Source organism: Bubalus kerabau, chromosome 22 (genome assembly GCF_029407905.1).
Source record: "Bubalus kerabau isolate K-KA32 ecotype Philippines breed swamp buffalo chromosome 22, PCC_UOA_SB_1v2, whole genome shotgun sequence".
NCBI classification, from domain to species: Eukaryota; Metazoa; Chordata; class Mammalia; order Artiodactyla; family Bovidae; genus Bubalus; species Bubalus kerabau.
The window spans coordinates 49,057,196-49,077,241 of record NC_073645.1 but is presented as its reverse complement, the minus strand read 5'-3'; the positions used below and the strand labels follow the sequence as shown (position 1 = coordinate 49,077,241).

Here is a 20,046-nt window from a genome sequence, read left to right as displayed (position 1 = left end):
CTCCAAGAAAGAGGATGGGCAGACATCATCTCATTAAGAGACCCATCAGTGGGATCCACTACCAAATGAGTGTGACACGTGACAAGGAGCTTGCTATCTTCGTGGCTGAAGAAAAATGTAGCCGGAGTTACTTGAATCCTTCCCTGAGGATGTTAAGACAAAACCAAGAAAGTTGGATCTGATGTTGTAAGTACCTACTCACAGAGGGGCGTGGAGATGCTGGCTTGTCCGAGACCAGGAGCATGGCCTGGGCAGCGGCATCCATCAGCCACAGGGCGGCTAGATTCTGCCATTACAGAATGCCCAGGGAAACTGGAAAAATAGCTCTCCTGGATGAATGCTGTAATTTATTGAGTGGGGGCAGTGGGGTGGGGGTGGAGCTGAATACAGGGTATTGAAGGATCCTGATAAATTAATCAAGGAGCAGGACAAAACCACTATATTCAAGATTGAAAAAAAAAAAATAAGTGAAATTAGTTGCTCAGTCATGTCCAACTCTTTGCGACCACATGGACTACAGCCTGCTAGGCTCCTCTGTCTATGGAATCCTCCAGGCAAGAATACCGGAGTGGGTTGCCATTCCCTTCTCCAGGGAATCCTCCCCACCCAGGGATGGAACCCCACTCTCCCGCTTTGCAGGCAGACTTTACCATCTGAGCCACGAAGGGAGCCTTGTATAGACAGGTCGCCTAGCAACCCTAACCAGCCCCCCCAGTCTTGGGCCTCAGCCCATATCATGTTCAGCCCTCAGAAATACAAGCTGCCTGGTTCAAGCGAAGACACGCTCACTGGCCCAGGTGACCCCTGGCAATTGTGCTCAGATAGCATCTGTGGGTGTGCCCTGCACTTACCCAGAAACCTGAAGACTGACCCCAGTGCCAATGGAGTAAAACGACTTCCTGTCACAGGGAGAGGGGGGGGTCACACAATACAAAAACACAGGGCTCATGGCCTTGAACATTTTTTTTCTGCTCAACTTTTCCTTTGGCTTCAGAACTTGGCTGTTCGCTGGAGTACCCCATGGCCTTTATGAGGTTTCAGAAAGCCCCTCTCTCCAGCCCTCCATGACAATAACAAGTTCACGTAGACATGCATTATTATTACAGGGCTAATTACTGTGCCTCAAGATAGCACCCAAAGAGTTGCAATATGCTACTTCTAATTAAGCCCTGGAACAACTTCAGCTAGTTAAATAAAGATATTGCTCAAAATGACTGGGGGAAAAAAAAAAGATGCCACGCTGAAATAATATGAAAGCTGAACAAAAACTTTTTAATGAACTGACAGCTGAGAAAGACCGGTGCTGAGAGAGATTCTATAATTTAGACCCTCTATAAATTTTTTAAAAAGCCAGGACAAAGAACCAAATAACATGGCACATCAGGGCAAAACTGAAGGGATGATCAAACAAAAGCATCATCGATGCTGTCAACAAAGGCGAGCCACTCAGGCTACAGGTATCAAAGGCCACATCACCTTTACAGAACCATCATTATATCCTACGCTTCATACTTGATGGGATTGAAATCTTAGCGATGCCCCAAGACCACTTGAAGATAAGTCAACTAACCAGGCAAAAAGAAACATACACAAAGGCTAACTTTTAGGAAAGAATATTTCCTGTCTGTTGTAATTCATGAGTTATTTCTAATACATATCAAGCTAAGGCAGATAAATACGAAAATCACATTAGAAGCTTCTGCAGAAGAATCTGCTTTCAGTCAATGATTATGAAAGATAGCTCAGCTCAGCCAGGCGATCGCACAGCAGGATGCCTACTAGACGGGAGTGAGGGGCTTCAGCCTGGCTCAAGGGAACTGACAAGCACGTCCTGTCTACCAGGAGGGGGGGACATGAGATGGGGAAGGGGTTGCAAGTGGGCTCCGCTCTGCATCCCTGGTGACCCTGTCCACACTGGGGACCGCTGGCATTGCACTCAAGGACAGAAAAGCCCTCCAGTCTGTTCCCGAATGGAACTGTTTATTCACCGCTGGCTGCAATGCCTAATTGACATCTGGCACATCACAGATGTTCACTAGGTATTAGCCACGGGAAAAGAAGGGAATGATGAATATGGGTGGGCGCACGGACGGATGGGTGGACGGATGGATGGATGATGGATGGATAAGCTGGCTGACCCACGTCAGAGTGAAACTGTTTACTTCAGACTGGAACGCGAACATAGCCAAAACCCACGGGCTTCCAACTGAGATCACAGACCTGGTTTCAGGACCTAATGAAGCTCAGGTTCCTGATGTCTCATCACAGAAAGAATTCAGTGAGAGACAAAGTGATAGGTAAGAAGTAGATTTGTTCAGAGAGAAACACATTCCACAGATAAGAGTGTGGGCCATCGCAGAGGGCGAGTGTGGTGGCCTTGAAATGTGGCATGGTTAGTTTTTATGAGTTGGGTAATTTCATAGGCTAATAAGTGGGAGGATTATGCCAACTATTTTGGGGGAGGGGTGGAAATTTTCAGGAACTGGGCCACTGCCTAGTTTTTGGACTTTTGACAGTGCCTTGGAAGTGTCAAGGCATTCCTGGGTGTGTCATTCAGCTTGCTGATTGAGGAACCAGGTCCAGCTGAAGTTTAACTTGTCTGCCATCTTGGACCCAATTGATTCTAATCAATTTATGTTATGCCCTTGGGCTATGTCATTCTTTTAAAAATTGTGCCCTGCCCCCTTCCCTCCTATTTCAAGAAGGCTCAGGGAGGCCAAAATATCTCGTAGCTCCTGGCTCTCCCTGCATTCTGAGATTTTCCTCTGTGGGTTCAGCTCTTGGAGGTTCTTGAAAACCAAATTTTGCAGCAGGCATTGGCATTTAATGGCTGGGCGTTGTCCCCTCATGCTCCTCTCCACTTCTGGAGTAAGTTCCTGGGCAGAGGGAACCTTGCCTTGTAAAAGGTAAACATCAGGATGCCCCAAGGCATCTGAGAGGACCGGTGGCCTCTGTGTGTATTCAGAAATGTTCTGGTCTAAGGACATTCATTTATGACTGCACTGAGAGACGTCTCAGACTCAGCGATACGTCCAGGAACCCCTCGCAGGCAAACAGCTCACACAGCCTGCTCTCCTGGGGAGAGAGAAGCCACCTTGTGGCAACCTGTTGCTCTTGTTCATGTTGCTGCTGTCGTGTCCAACTCTTTGCGACCCTATGGACCATAGCCCACCAGGCTCCTCTGTCCATGGGATTTCTAGGCAAGAGGGGAAAAGGATGGCTATTTCCTTTTCCCGGGATCTTCCCGACCCAGGGATGGAAACTGCGTCTCCTAGATTGGCAGGTGGATTCTTCACCACTGAGCTACAGGGATCACAACAAGCATGACGTGGGGTCGTCTGGGTTGGTGTTGATGCCCTCATCCATCATCACTGTACGTGAGCAGCAGGACCCAGGGAACGGAGCTCATGTCTGCTCTTTATAATGCTCCCAGCTTTCAGGAACAGGAGAGTGAGACGCTGGCAGGAGACAGAGAACTCGGCGAGGGGAAGGCAGGGAGCAGGGCAGACACGTGGTGCTGCTCCCCTGCCAGAAAAGAGAGACGGGGTGGGGGAATGCGATCCAAGCAAGTCCTGTCTCATGCCCAGCCACGAGCGCGAAGTCATTTCTAAAAAATGAAGTTAATGGTGTAAGAACTAAATGCTTTCATGGATACTGTCCCACAGGATCAAAATGATTAAGAAAAAGGGCAAGCCCATCTTTCACAGAGCTCTTTCCAATCATTTTTAACCTACAAAAGGTTTTATTTAAAATCTAAAAAATTTAAAGGTAAAAAAACCAAAGACAAGAAATAAATAATGTAGGGAGAGCCAGGGGCAAACCTTACAAAGATTCAGAAGCCCTAAGTTCTAGGTGTACAGTCTCTGGACATTCAAATTATTCAAGGCAATGACTGCAAATTGTCTTGTTAATGGCCCCAAGGAAAGAACTTTATCTCACTCTGCTTGGTAAGTGACTCTTGTCCCCAGAAAGTCAGAGTCACAACCTTCACCAGCCTCCCCACAACGTCACTCACTTTAAACAATCTAGAAACCCTGAGAGACCGAGACCGTTCATTCCCAAAGCTCGTACAATGAAAAACGAACAAAGAAACAAAAAAGCCCAGGAAGTTTTCCTTGACTTCCTTTTCTTCTACCTGGATATTTAACTACAGCGAGTATTCATTTGTTGGAAACAAGGGGCTGTGCTGTAATTCCTGGTGGTGTCAAATATGAGGGTAACTGTCGTCCACACACACACACATCCAATTACAGTTTTAATCGAATTCTGTTAACTATCATACACCTATCTATCCACCCATCCATCCATCCACCTATCTATCTGTATATCCATCTATCTAGCCATCTCTCTCTCTCTTTTACATCCATGTAAACATTTGGTTACCAGGCCTTCAAAAGTTGCTCAGGTTTTTGAGAGTCTCCTATTTTCAAGCAACACATAAAAGTACGAAACTATGAGCCTTTAAGTTTCCTTGAACTTAGAATCTGTTTGGGTTTGTTTGTTTGTTGTTTTTCTAACTTTGAGATGAAAGGTAAGGATGATGTATGCCACATAATTCAAAGTCATTTGAGCACTGTGACCGCCCCTGACACTCTACAAAACATTAACTAGCGTTTGCTAAAAAGAGGAGGCAAGCCCTGTGCCTTGACTTTGGCATGTGTTGGGGAGAAGGCTGGGTGAGGCGGGGAGAGGCTCTGAGAAGGAGGCGGCTGCTGAGGTTCAAGCCTTCCAACCACAGGCGTTTCCCAGAGGATGCCCCACTGGCCCTGCCTCTCCCCCACGTCCCCTTTGCATCCCGGCACAAAAGTGTCCTGATGCCTCCTGAGCTCCATGGGAGACCATCCCCCAAAACTACCTATTGGAAAGCAGTGTGTCCTGAGCCATCATAGTCCCACAGTCCTAAACAACTGTGTGTTAACTGAGAAGAAGGGAACTCAGAAAGCAGAACATAATCAGACACCAATGTAACTACTGGAAGCTCCTGGCACAGTTACAGCCCCTAAAATGACTTTATTATGACAGGGCTGCAGGCATTTCTGTGTTTCTCTTACCCAGTGTTTGCTGCCAATAAAATAGGAAGAAGAGGGACCTCATTACTGCAGAGGGAGACGCGTCTATGGCGAGATGCCCCAAGCATCCCGGGCACAAGGCGAAGCCCCAGGTCTCAACGGCTGAAGCTGTGGGGCTTCTCTTGTTCCTCCTCGGAACTGACTGTAAGTTATATAATGAGATTGTACAGTTCAATCCGAGGGCACCTAAATACCTCTGGCACCCACCCAACAGTCACTCTGGGGGGGAAAAAACTGCATCTTTTAACAAAATGTTTTGCCCAAAGTGGTTGGAAAAAAAGGCAACAAAAATACAGAGACAGTCTATCCCTGCAGAACACTGAGCCAAGGAGTCGCAGCTGGAAATCTGCCTGAATGTGGTTTCCGCATCGCTCGGGAATGCTGGGAAGGAGAGGTGACCTAGGGTGACGTGAGGGAAGAGATACAGACTGTGGCTTCAGGCCCACAGGACGGGTGCCTGCCCCCTGTTGACGAGTTTCCCGGCACCTCCCATGAGCAGCTGGGTGTCAGGTCAGTGTCTAAAGCAACAGTTGTTACCTCTGGTGGGATCTTGGGTGAAGAACGAAGACCATGTGAGCACAGAGAACTGACTTCTAAGAAAGACCCTGGCGTGTCCTGACGGGGAGTGATGCGCAGAAAGTGGAAGGCTTAGGTGAGACGCGCCTGCAGTCTTTGTGGCTTAGGAAGCAGTGGAGAGACTGGTGTCACAAGAACTGTCTGGGAAGGAGGCTGGAAGTGTTGACGGGGGCCGTGAGAGGTTGTAGATGCCAGGGTACAGAGTTTGCACCTTGGGCGGCGGGTGATGGAGCTCCTGAAGACTTTACAGCGGGGACTGGGCCAGAAAAGCAGAAGGGTTAACCACCCTTGAATGCATGAGATTTTCTTCGCTTCTTTTCCTAATCAATAAGCCTACAGTATCCATTAGATTCTTAACTAAAATGCAAATCGCTCTGCACCTTTCTGCTTGGCCAGCTCTGGGAGATGCGGGGCTCAGTCTATGAGGCCGGGGCATCATAGAATCCCCAGGGAGCATCTGCACCACATTAAGGTCTCATCCCTGCTGGGGGAGAGGGGGTGTCCTGGAACAGAGATCAGCGGGTCCAGGTAGGCTTGTCTGACATGCTCAATGCACTGGTGCTCTGGATGTGTGTTCTCTAAGTCCCCACCAAAACAGTGCCTGTTGCCCATGAACCACTGTGGGCTGAGGGCCAGACATCCTGAAAGTGGCCGCACCCACCACAGCCCTCTGCTTCCTCTCCCACTGGACCACCCCCCTCACTTTCTGGGGCTTGAGCGTCTTCTGAACACCTTGCATGTTCCACACAGTGTTGCTACTTCATAGACATCACGGCGTTTGATGCCACAAGTCTTGTGAGGTATGAATTACCTGATATTTTATAAATCAGGAAATAACAGCTCAGAGAGGCAGAAAGCATGCTCCCAGTAGGCTTAGAACAAGGTCACAACCGGTTACAATCATGTACTGCCTTCCTTAGGAAGGTTAATCACCACGGTCAGCATGATACAAGTACAACCCTGCAACTAACTGTGTTCCCTTTACACTGCATGGAGGAAAACTTCCAGCAGATTCAAAAGTAGACCGCGAAGGACTTCTCTGATGGTCCAATGGCCAAGAATCCAAACTCCTAAGGCAGGCGGCCCAGGTTTGATCCCCGGTCAGAGAACTAGATCCCACGTGCTGAAACCAAGAGTTCTGCATGCCGCGACTAAATATCCCACGTGCTGAAACTAAGAAAGATACCTACTGCACACTGTGATGCAGATCAAAGATCCCATGTGCTGCAACTAGATAACTGTGAAAGGCGCTCAGTCGTATCCAGCTCTTTGCGATCCCATGGACTATACAGTCCCTGGAATTCTCCAGGCCAGAATACTGGAGTGGGTAGCCTTTTCCTTCTCCAACTAAGACAAATACGTAAACAAGTAAATATCTTTTCAGAAGTAGACAGCAAAAGAGACCCATGTACTCTTCACTCAGCTTCATCGATTATTACCGTCTGCGCATGGCTGACTCATTTCTCCCCAACTTCGTGCCCCCTCCCACATTATTATTATTGTTGTCGTTATTTTTAGACAGACTTTATTTCTAAGGGCAGCTTTAGGCTCACAGCAAAACTGAATGAAATCTACAGGGAGTTCCCCACTCCACTGGCTCCCCCATGACTGACATCCCGCATCAGGGCGGTGCCCACGTTATAAACTGTTGGACTCACAGTAATTCATCATCATCACCCACAGTGCAGAGTCTCATTAGGGCTCACTCCTGGGGTTGTACGTTCTACGGCTTTGGACAACATGCAGTGACCCATGGCCCCTATGACTGAATCATACTGAACAGAGTCACTGCCCTAAAGACCCTCCGTGCTTGGCCAGCTCACCGCTCCCTCCCGCTGAACCCCTGGGAGCCACTGATCTTTACCACTCCATCCTGGCTTTTCCAGGATGGCATACTGCTGACTCCTAGAGGATGTAGCCTTTTCATATTGGCCCCTATTATTTCTAGAATGTTTTCTAAGTTAATTTTCCCCAGGTTTAAAAGCCTTAACATTTAAGGCACTTTACGGCAAGGGCTTGAAACACATTCTCTCATTAAACTCTTTTTCTAACTCGTCTGAGCAACATAAGTGCCTGCCTGAGAGAGTTCAGGGGTCATCACGGCCTCAGACCTCACCCTGCTCCAAAGCGCCCACTAATGCTCAGGAAGCACCTCCTTCCTGATGGTCTGGCTGCTTGGGGTGGGTCGCTCCATGGAAGAGGGGGTATTAACACAGATCTCACGGGCTTTTTTATAAATATACATATATATTTATTTTCTACATTTAAAAACTGTTAACATCGATATTTATTTATTTGGGCTTCCCCGATGACTCAGCAGTAAAGAATCGACCTGCTAATGCCGGTAATGTGGGTTTGATCCCTGGGTCGGGAAGATCCCCTGCAGGAGGAAATGGCAACCCACTCCAGTATTCTTGCCTACAGAATCCCATGAACAGAAGAGCCTGGCGGGTCCACGGGGTCACAAAGAGTCGGTATGACACTAAGTCAGTATGACTTAGTGACTAAACAACAATAATTTATTTTTTATTTATTTATTTTTGGCCACACCACAAGGCATGTGGGATCTTAGTTCCCCAGTTAGGGATTGAACCCTCGACCCCTGCGTTGGAAGGGCAGAGTCTTAACCACTAGACTGCCAGGAAAGTCCATCACAAGGCTTTTCTGAGGGCTCCGTGTCTGTCATGTAGCAGTTGTCTTGTGAATGGCATCGATTACTGTTCTGACTAATACACACACACACATCTCTCCATGGATGGAGTAACGGACAGGGAGCCTCCTCCAGCTACTTCTCACCACACTCACCTGGTTTCTCCCCACACTGTCTACAACCATCTCTCCACCCTTTACAGCACAGTCCCCAAACCACAACCCCTGGCTTAATTTTGTAAAGTTTTTTGATTTCTTATTTTAATAAAGCCTTCTGAAAAAAACTTGTGGTGAAGATCATGTAACACAGAATTTACTGCCTTCCCCATTGCTAAGTGTACGTATAGTTCAGGGGCACTCAGTACATACACAGGGTGGTGCAACCATCACGGTCATCCACCTGCTGAACTCTTCATGAAACGGGAACTCTGTCCCCATCAAACAGCCACTCTACTCCCTCCAGTGCCCGGCTGCTGGCAGCCACCCTTCTCCTCTCTGTCTCTATGAATGGGATTGCTCTAAGGACCTCATACAAGCAGAATCATACAGCGTTTGTCATTTAGCGTCTGGGATTTCTTTGGAAGGAATGATGCTAAAGCTGAAAAGCCAGTACTTTGGCCGCCTCATGTGAAGAGCTGACTCATTGGAAAAGACTCTGATGCTGGGAGGGATTGGGGGCAGGAGGAGAAGGGGATGACAGAGGATGAGATGGCTGGATGGCATCACTGACTCGATGGACGTGAGTCTGGGTGAACTCTGGGAGTTGGTGATGGACAGGGAGGCCTGGCGTGCTGCGATTCAGGGGGTCACAGAGTTGGACACGACTGAGCGACTGAACTGAACTGAACTTACTTCCATCAGCATCATGTCCTTAAGGTCCATCCATGTTGCAGTGTGTGTCGGAATGCCCTTCCTATTAAAGGCTGGACGATATTCACTTGTATGGATAATGACACATTGTATTTATTTCATTTATCCATCATCCACGGATGGACATGTGGGTGGCTTCCCCCTTTTGGCCACCTGGAATAGAGCTGCTATAAACATGGTTGAACAAATATCTCTTCAAGTCCCTGCTTTCAATTCTTTGGGGTATATACCCAGAAATGGAATTGCTGGGTCACGTGCCAATTCTATTTTTAACTTTTTGAGCAACTGCCAAACTGTTTTCCCAGCAGTTGTACCATCTTACACACTGGCCAACAGTGCAAGGTTCCAATTTCTACACATCTTTGCCAACACGTGAGGGCTTTTTTGTTGTTGTTTATTTGCTTGCTTGTTTTGGATAGCAGCCATTCTAATGGGTGTGACGGGGTATAAATAAAGTTTTATTAGAACACAACCACATCCATTCATTGAGAAATTGTCCATGGCTGTCTTCCCATGACAAACTCAGTGTTGAGCTGTGGTGCCTGCAGAGGTACCTGGCCCTTAATGGAAAGTTTTGCCAACTTCTGAAAAGCTGGCTTCAACTCTGACCTGTTCTTCATGCAGGGTTTTGGAGAGTTCTTCACCTATTTCAGGAGAGAGCCAGGGCTCATGTCTGTTTCTTGACATCAAAAAATAAAAGTTGTTGACAAAAAGGTGTTTAAAAGCCCCCTCCAGGTAGATATATTCCTAAGTATTTTATTCTTTCCGTTGCAATGGTGAATGGAATTGTTTCCTTAATTTCTCTTTCTGTTTTCTCATTATTAGTGTATAGGAATGCAAGGGATTTCTGTGTGTTGATTTTATATCCTGCAACTTTACTATAGTCATTGATTAGTTCTAGTAATTTTCTGGTGGAGTCTTTAGGGTTTTCTATGTAGAGGATCATGTCATCTGCAAATAGTGAGAGTTTTACTTCTTCTTTTCCAATTTGGATTCCTTTTATTTCTTTTTCTGCTCTGATTGCTGTGGCCAAAACTTCCAAAACTATGTTGAATAGTAATGGTGAAAGTGGGCACCCTTGTCTTGTTCCTGACTTTAGAGGAAATGCTTTCAATTTTTCACCATTGAGGATAATGTTTGCTGTGGGTTTGTCATATATAGCTTTGATTATGTTGAGGTATGTTCCTTCTATTCCTGCTTTCTGGAGAGTTTTTATCATAAATGGATGTTGAATTTTGTCAAAGGCTTTCTCTGCATCTATTGAGATAATCATATGGTTTTTATTTTTCAATTTGTTAATGTGGTGTATTACATTGATTGATTTGCGGATATTGAAGAATCCTTGCATCCCTGGGATAAAGCCCACTTGGTCATGGTGTATGATCTTTTTAATGTGTTGTTGGATTCTGATTGCTAGAATTTTGTTAAGGATTTTTGCATCTATGTTCATCAGTGATATTGGCCTGTAGTTTTCTTTTTTTGTGGGATCTTTGTCAGGTTTTGGTATTAGGGTGATGGTGGCCTCATAGAATGAATTTGGAAGTTTACCTTCCTCTGCAATTTTCTGGAAGAGTTTGAGCAGGATAGGTGTTAGCTCGTCTCTAAATTTTTGGTAGAATTCAGCTGTGAAGCCGTCTGGACCTGGGCTTTTGTTTGCTGGAAGATTTTTGATTACAGTTTCAATTTCCATGCTTGTGATGGGTCTGTTAAGATTTTCTATTTCTTCTTGGTTGAGTTTTGGAAAGTTGTACTTTTCTAAGAATTTGTCCATTTCTTCCACGTTGTCCATTTTATTGGCATATAATTGTTGATAGTAGTCTCTTATGATCCTTTGTATTTCTGTGTTGTCTGTTGTGATCTCTCCATTTTCATTTCTAATTTTATTGATTTGATTTTTCTCCCTTTGTTTCTTGATGAGTCTGGCTAATGGCTTGTCAATTTTGTTTATCCTTTCAAAGAACTAGCTTTTGGCTTTGTTGATTTTTGCTATGGTCTCTTTTGTTTCTTTTGCATTTATTTCTGCCCTAATTTTTTAGATTTCTTTCCTTCTACTAACCCTGGGGTTCTTCATTTCTTCCTTTTCTAGTTGCTTTAGGTGTAGGGTTAGGTTATTTATTTGACTTTTTTCTTGTTTCTTGAGGTATGCCTGTATTGCTATGAACTTTCCCCTTAGGACTGCTTTTAAAGTGTCCCACAGGTTTTGGGTTATTGTGTTTTCATTTTCATTAGTTTCTATGCAAATTTTGATTTCTTTTTTTATTTCTTCTGTGATTTGTTGGTTATTCAGCAGCGTGTTGTTCAGCCTCCATATGTTGGGATTTGCAACAGTTTTTCTCCTGTAATTGAGATCTAATCTTACTGCATTGTGGTCAGAAAAGATGCTTGGAATGATTTCAATTTTTCTGAATTTACCAAGGCTAGATTTATGGCCCAGGATGTGATCTATCCTGGAGAAGGTTCCATGTGCACTTGAGAAAAAGGTGAAATTCATTGTTTTGGGATGAAATGTCCTATAGATATCAATTAGGTCTAACTGGTCTATTGTATTGTTTAAAGTTTGTGTTTCCTTGTTAATTTTCTGTTTAGTTGATCTATCCATAGGTGTGAGTGGGGTATTAAAGTCTCCCACTACTATTGTGTTATTGTTAATTTCTCCTTTCATACTTGTTAGCATTTGTCTTACATATTGCGGCGCTCCCGTGTTGGGTGCATATATATTTATAATTGTTATATCTTCTTCATGGATTGATCCTTTGATCATTATGTAGTGACCATCTTTGTCTCTTTTCACAGCCTTTGTTTTAAAGTCTATTTTATCTGATATGAGTATTGCTACTCCTGCTTTCTTTTGGTCCCTATTTGCATGGCAAATCTTTTTCCAGCCCTTCACTTTCAGTCTGTATGTGTCCCCTGTTTTGAGGTGGGTCTCTTGCAGATAACATATGTAGGGGTCTTGTTTTTATATCCATTCAGCCAGTCTTTGTCTTTTGGTTGGGGCATTCAACCCATTTACGTTTAAGGTAATTACTAAGACCTATATATAGAAAACTATAAAACACTGGTGAAAGAAATCAAAGAGGACACTAATAGATGGAGAAATATACCATGTTCATGGATTGGAAGAATCAATATAGTGAAAATGAGTATACTACCCAAAGCAATTTATAGATTCAATGCAATCCCTATCAAGCTACCGACAGTATTCTTCACAGAGCTAGAAAAAATAATTTCACAATTTGTATGGAAATACAAAAAACCTCGAATAGCCAAAGCTATCTTGAGAAAGAAGAATGGAACTGGAGGAATCAACCTACCTGACTTCAGGCTCTATTACAAAGCCACAGTTATCAAGACAGTATGGTACTGGCACAAAGACAGAAATATTGATCAATGGAACAAAATAGAAAGCCCAGAGATAAATCCACGCACATATGGACACCTTATCTTTGACAAAGGAGGCAAGAATATACAATGGATTAAAGACAATCTCTTTAACAAGTGGTGCTGGGAACACTGGTCAACCACTTGTAAAGAATGAAACTAGAACACTTTCTAACACCATACACAAAAATAAACTCAAAATGGATTAAAGATCTAAACATAAGACCAGAAACTATAAAACTTCTAGAGGAGAACATAGGCAAAACATTCTCCAACATACATCACAGCAGGATCCTCTATGACCCACCTCCCAGAATATTGGAAATAAAAGCAAAAATAAACAAATGGGACCTAATTAAACTCAAAAGCTTCTACACAACAAAGGAAACTATTAGCAAGGTGAAAAGGCAGCCTTCAGAATGGGAGAAAATAATAGCAAAAGAAGCAACTGACAAACAACTAATCTCAAAAATATACAAGCAACTCCTACAGCTCAACTCCAGAAAAATAAATGACCCAATCAAAAACTGGGCCAAAGAACTAAATAGACATTTCTCCAAAGAAGACATACAGATGGCTAACAAACACATGAAAAGATGCTCAACATCACTCATTATCAGAGAAATGCAAATCAAAACCACTATGAGGTACCATTTCATGCCAGTCAGAATGGCTGTGATCCAAAAGTCTACAAGCAATAAATGCTGGAGAGAGTGTGGAGAAAAGGGAACCCTCTTACACTGTTGGTGGGAATGCAAACTAGTACAGCCACTATGGAGAACAGTGTGGAGATTCCTTAAAAAACTGGAAATAGAACTGCCTTATGACCCAGCAATCCCACTGCTGGGCATACACACTGAGGAAACCAGAAGGGAAAGAGACACGTGTACCCCAATGTTCATCGCAGCACTGTTTATAATAGCCAGGACATGGAAGCGACCTAGATGCCCATCAGCAGATGAATGGATAAGAAAGCTGTGGTACATATACACAATGGAGTATTACTCAGCCATTAAAAAGAATACATGTGAATCAGTTCTAATGAGGTGGATGAAACTGGAACCTATTATACAGAGTGAAATAAGCCAGAAAGAAAAACACCAATACAGTATACTAACACACATATATGTAATTTAGAAAGATGGTAACAATAACCCTGTGTACGAGACAGCAAAAGAGACACTGATGTATAGATCAGTCTTATGGACTCTGTGGGAGAGGGAGAGGGTAGGGAGATTTGGGAGAATGGCATTGCAACATGTATAATATCATGTATGAAACGAGTCAGCAGTCCACGTTCGATGCACGATACTGGATGCTTGGGGCTGGTGCACTGGGACGACCTAGAGGGAGGGTATGGGGAGCGAGGAGGGAGGAGGGTTCAGGATGGGGAGCACGGGTATACCTGTGGCGGATTCATTTCGATGTTTGGGAAAACTAATACAATATTGTAAAGTTTAAAAATAAAATAAAATAAAAAAAAAAGTAACAACTGAAAAAATAAATAAAATTAAACTAATAAATGTTAGATTTAAAATAAATAAATAAATAAATAAAAGCCCCCTCCAAAGCTTAGAGAAAACAGCTTCCCTCTTTAAACCAGGAGGCAGTGTTACCAAGAGTTGGGAGAAAAGTGATTTAGAAACCAGTCAGCAGGTTCAAATGGAGGCATTTGTGCCTCTGGGAAACCAAGCACATCAGCTAACAAACTCATTTCAGGGTCAAGTCTTCAGAATGTGCAGGCTCCCTCTCCGTCTACTCTCCAGCATCACCTTCATCGTACTGTCCTCTTCATCGCCAATCCTGCCCGCCTCGCCTATTAATCACACAACATCACACAGTAAGTGGTGAGTGATTTATGGGCATCTTGGGTAAAGAGGGAAAATCCGCACCACAGACACATCAGAGAAGCCTACCAGCAAATACTGGGAGAGACATCTCTACAGGTGGAGAGGCCACGCAAGGGACAGCCACATCCTCACTCTAGAATCAACCATGGTGAATAAGCAAGGGTCCTGGGTAACCCCAGAGACCCCCACCACGAGCACCCCAGCAACCATCCAGGAGGCCTCCTGCCTCCCCTCCCAGGGTCCTCCCGTTGTTCCTGGGATTACTAGCTGGAGGCATCAGGACAGCCATGGTGGATGTGCCGAGGACTGCCCTGGCGGGGAGGCTAGGGACAGAGGAAGCAGGAGGGAAGGGTGACCGCTGACCTGTCCCTTGGGCATGGGTGCCGACTGCCCCGGAAGATTGGCTTTCCAGGAGGTGAGAGTGTGCAGCTGTCACTCAAGTATTTTTTGAGTTCCTAGTATGTGGGAGTAGGGAGTGAGGGGTAGAAATGAGGACTCAAGAGTCTCTCCTTAGTGAGGAAGCGCTTGGGAATAAATAGTGGTGATGGCTGCAAAAACGGTGAATAGAACCAATGTCACCAAACTGTACACTTCTGCTCGATTAAAATGGCAAAGGAGAACTGGACATGGAACAACAGACGGGTTCCAAATAGAAGGAGAACGTCAAGGCTGTATATTGTCATCCAGCTTATTTAACTTATATGCAGAGTACATCATGAGAAACGCTAGGCTGGAGGAAGCACAAGCTGGAATCAAGATTACTGGGAGAAATATCAATAACCTCAGATAGGCAGATGACACCACCCTTATGGCAGAAAGTGAAGAAGAACTAAAGAACCTCTTGATGAAAGTGAAAGAAGAGAGTGAAAACATTGGCTTAAAACTCAACATTCAGAAAATGAAGATCATGGTATCCAGTCCCATCACTTCATGGCAAATAGAGGGGGAAACAGTAGAAACAGTGTCGGACTTTATTTTTCTGGGCTCGAAAATCACTGCAGATGGTGACTGCAGCCATGAAATCAAAAGACGCTTACTCCTTGGAAGGAAAGTTATGACCAACCTAGACAGCATATTCAAAAGCAGAGACATTACTTTGCCAACAAAGGTCCGTCTAGTCAAAGCTATGGTTTTTCCAGTGGTCATGTATGGATGTGAGAGTTGGACTATAAAGAAAGCTGAGCGCCAAAGAATTGATGCTTTTGAACTGCAGTGTTGGAGACGACTCTTGAGAGTCTCTTGGACTGCAAGGAGATCCAACCTGTCAATCCCAAAGGAGATCAGTCCTGGGTGTTCATTGGTAGGACTGATGTTGAAGCTGAAACTCCAATACTTTGGCCACCTGATGCAAAGAGCTGATTCATTTGAAAAGACCCTGATGCTGGGAAAGATTGAGGACAGGAGAAGGGGACAACAGAGGATGAGATGGTTGGATGGCATCACAGACTCAATGGACATGGGTTTGGGTAAACTCCGGGAGCTGGTGATGGATAGGGAGGCCTGGCGTGCTGCAGTCCATGAGGTCACAAAGAGTTGGACACGACTGAGCGACTGAACTGAACTGAACTGATGCTATATATATTTTAAAGTGGAAGTCACTCAGTTGTGTCCGACTCTTTGTGACACCATGGACTATACAGTCCATGGAATTCTCCAGGCCAGAATGCTGGAATGGGTAGTTGTTCCCTTCTCCAGGTGATCTTCCCAAACCCAGGGATTGAACCCAGGTCTCCCTCATTGCAGGTGGATTCTTGAGCCACCAGGGAAGCCCAATATATATCTTACCTCAATTTAAAAACAAAACAAAAAACACTGGGAGAGGAAAGAGAACAGGGTATTTCTAGAAACTCCAGCAGCAGGAATCATGACTTCTCTGTCCATAACCCCAATATCTGTGTGACTCAGGGTCACGATTTAAAAACAAAACAAACAAACACAAATAAACAAGCAAATGAACAGAAACAACTTGGGAATAAAAACTTCTGACCTTTACTCCCCAAAGAACCAGGTGGGGCATTTAGAAAAAGCATGAATATAAACAAATAGAAATGACCACGATGACCTGATAATGACCACGACCATCCACTGGAGCCATTTAAGACCTGCGAGTCCTTTCTCATGTGACAGGATAACCACTCAAATCCACTGAGAGCCCCTTCAAGCTTTGCTACCTATGGAGGTCAGCAAAGTATCTCATATAAAACACAGTGTAACTGAATCCATGTAGGAAGCCCAGGAAAACAGGAAGTGGTCAGAGGCTGTGAGCCAGCTGCAGGGTGCAGAGCAGAAATTCTTAAGAGAAACTAAGATACTTACCCAAAGAGGGTGATTTTTCCAGCTATTTCACGCTCAGAATGTACTAGCTACGCCTAGAATTTATTCTGATTCATTTTCAAGACTTGCTAACGGACACTGTCATCATTTAGCAAACGAATGTTATTTGTTTTAGGCTCATTTGCCAAAGGCTAAACACTGGGGCGAGGTGTTCTGTTCATTCAAGGGGCTGGGTGCTTACATGAGTGCCCAGAAGAGCCGCCTGGCGGCTGGTGACACGTCTGCATTTCCGCATCCTCGCTGGCGCTCAGCTACTTCTACTCATGGCTCGTTTAGTTTCCCTCTCACTGGGCTGGTGGGCATCGTTCATGGGGCACCCCGGGGAGCGCTCTGTGCCGAATCACGCCCCACCCCTCAGGCTGTGCAACCCTGGGCAAGTGAACGAACATCTCTGCATTTCTTTTCTTCATTGAGGTCTGTGGACGGGGGACTTAGAGGGCTCAGTGTTTGCAAATGGCCCGGGTCTTACTGTGTGCGTGAATGCTCAGGCGAATAGTCATGTCCGACTCTTTGCAACCCTATGAACTGTAGCCTGCCAGGCTCCTCTGTCCAGGAGATTTTGCCAGGCAAGTATACTGGAATGGTTGCCATCTCCTTCTCCGGGGATCTTTTCAACCCATGGATCGAACCCATGTCTCCTGCACTGGCAGGTGGATTCTTTACCACGGCACCACCTGGGAAGCCCCTGGGTCCTACCACCTGCTCAATACCTGGCAGGTGTTATCTAGAGTAGGATAAAGATACAAAAGATGGGGCTTCCCTGGTGGTCCAGTGATTAAGAATGTGCCTGCCAATGCAGGAGACACGGGTCCTATCCCTGGTCTGGGAACTGAGTTCACACAGGCTGCGGAATAACTGAGCCCTTGCACCACAACTACTGAAGCCTGCCCGCCTGGAGACTTCTCTCCACATCAAGAGAGGCCGTCGCAATGAGAAGCCCGTTTATAGCAAGTACAGTGTAGACCCTGCAACTAGAGAACACCCACGTGCAACGACGAAGAACCAGCGCAGACAAAATTAATTAATTAATATAAATAGAAAAGACGATGGCCTCTGCCCTCTTCTCTGCTATTTATTTCCAAGGAGATTCTGAAGGATCTCCTTAGCATGCATTGAGCAGAGGAGAGTTCAGAAGACCAGTGTTCATGAAAGCTCAGCTGGTGTTGAAGCTCAGAGAAAAGCAGAATATCCTGTAACTTCCCTCTTTGCTTTTACTGGGGCTCAGAATCCCCATCACTGACGCTGAGTGGAGGGAACTTTCTAACTTCCCAAGATGGAAAGAGCGGCCTGGTGAGGTTCGCCCTCTGGTTTTGAGACTAACAGTGCCGCAGGGCAGGGCACCAGCCCAGGGCCGCAGCTCACCCCCGCGCCCATCCGGGCGGGCGTCACATGACGGTCACGTGCCCTGGGAGGGCTGCCCTCTTCGAAGGCTGTGTGCTGGTGTGGAACAAATTACTGCAGATGCACCGGCTTCAACAGCCATTATCCCACAGCGCCGGGGCTCAGAACTCCCTGTGGGCTAAGTCGGGTCTTCTGTTTGAGGTCTCAGCAGGCCTTGGTCCAGGAGTTGGCCAAGGTGAGTTCTGATATGGAGGTTCTGGACTTCCAGGCTCATCCAGGCAGAAGCCAATTCTTTGCGATTGTAGGTCTGAAGTCTCCCTTTCCTGCTGCCAGTTGGGGTCTCCTCTCTGATCTTATGGGCCACCTGCATTCCTTCTCATCAAATTCATCATCAAGTCCTTCTGATGCATCACACCCTCCCTTCCTTCTGCCATGAGCCAGAGAAAATCCTCTCCTTTTCCTGGGCTCCAGGGATGACATGAGGCCTGCCTGGATAATCTCCCGAACTTAAGATCAATTAATTATTATATTTGCAAAAGTCCCCCCTTTCCAGGTGGTGCAACACAATCACGTAATGATTATGTATCAGTTCAGACGTCCATCCACACTCCAGCAGGAGCTTCCCAAGGACCCTCACTGATAACCACAAACCTCTACCCCAAACTGGTTTTTCTGGATCCCACTTCCACTTTTATTCTTCTGTAAGCCCCAGAGAGAGAGAAAGGGGGTGGGGGGAGGCAGTCATCTTAAAACTCTTTCCTTTGTTGGCCCTCCTGCTGTTCTGAGTATTAGTGACAAGAAGAAAGACTCAGCTTAGCGAAGGGGTGGTTGGAAGCTCGAAAGCGCGAAAAACCAACCTGAACCAGGTCTTGCAAGAATGAAGTGGCTCTTTCAGGATTCCCTTCTCTGCAATCCACCGAGTGACACTTTCTATTAACAGGCGCGACCTTATTCTAAGCCCAGGATGTTGTCTGATTCCAAGCTCATTTGTTCCCTGGATTCAGTGTAGCAACCCCAGAACACAAGAGCTCAAGAACTGAATGATGATTTTCCTCCCCAAACAGTCCATAAAATCACCTAAACAGCCATTCATATTAACATAATTCCTCTGGTTTATCCTAAAAAGATGAGGCTTTCTTTCCGGCGAGAATAGCATGGCCCTGAGCATCAAGTATGGGACTGGAATTTCCCACACCCGTGTCATAACCCTAAGCAAGGAAATATGAAATCGTTCAATATCCAATCTCAGAGGGCAGCAAGCTACAGCTCAGGGGCCAAGTCCACCCCTCTGCCTGTGTATGTAAATAAAGTTCTACTGGCCAAGAGCCAGGCCCGTTCAATTACAAGTTGCAAACAAGGAAGACAGAGCCCACAAAGCTGAAAATATGGCCTGTTATGTAAACAAATGATATTCAAGGAGAAAAGATATAATTACCTTCTCTGATCTCTAACAACAGTTTCCACTCCATTCCCTCTGTAAACTAATTAATCCTTCCGTACTTTCTAGTTAAAATCTGTTTACCTTTTACCATGAAGACCATTTGATCTGTTTATTCTTTTTATTGTTTATTCTTTCCTGGACAGAACAGTGAGCACCTCCACACCCTCAACTACAGTCATCAAGCAACCTTAAGCATCCTTCTCATCAAAAGTCTTGACATGAGATAGGAAGACTGGGAGTCAAGCCTCAGTAGGTGCTGGGAGGTAGGTGAGCACAGGGGTTAGAGCAGAGACTCCAGGGATAAATGGACTGAGATGAAATCCAGACTGTGCAAACCTTGAGCTGATTCCTTGTCCATGAAATGGATACAATCTCTTGAGAATATCAATCTGCTACGTGGTAAAGGTGAAAAGATCTAAAACGTGGAGAGTGCCTGGAACAGTGGCTGGACTACAGTAGTAAGCTCATGGTGAGTGTTAGGAGGTCTGAAAATTACTCTCAAGTACTTCAACAGAGAGCGCTAGTTGAAGTGATA

The 20,046-nt window shown here is 45.3% G+C and overlaps 1 protein-coding gene across 6 annotated transcripts in view; it reads right to left on the bottom strand.

The window, feature by feature from the left end:
• Window positions 1–20,046, bottom strand: part of DOCK1 (dedicator of cytokinesis 1) — a 560,005-nt gene that overhangs the window by 119,208 nt on the left and 420,751 nt on the right. The window lies entirely within an intron of this gene.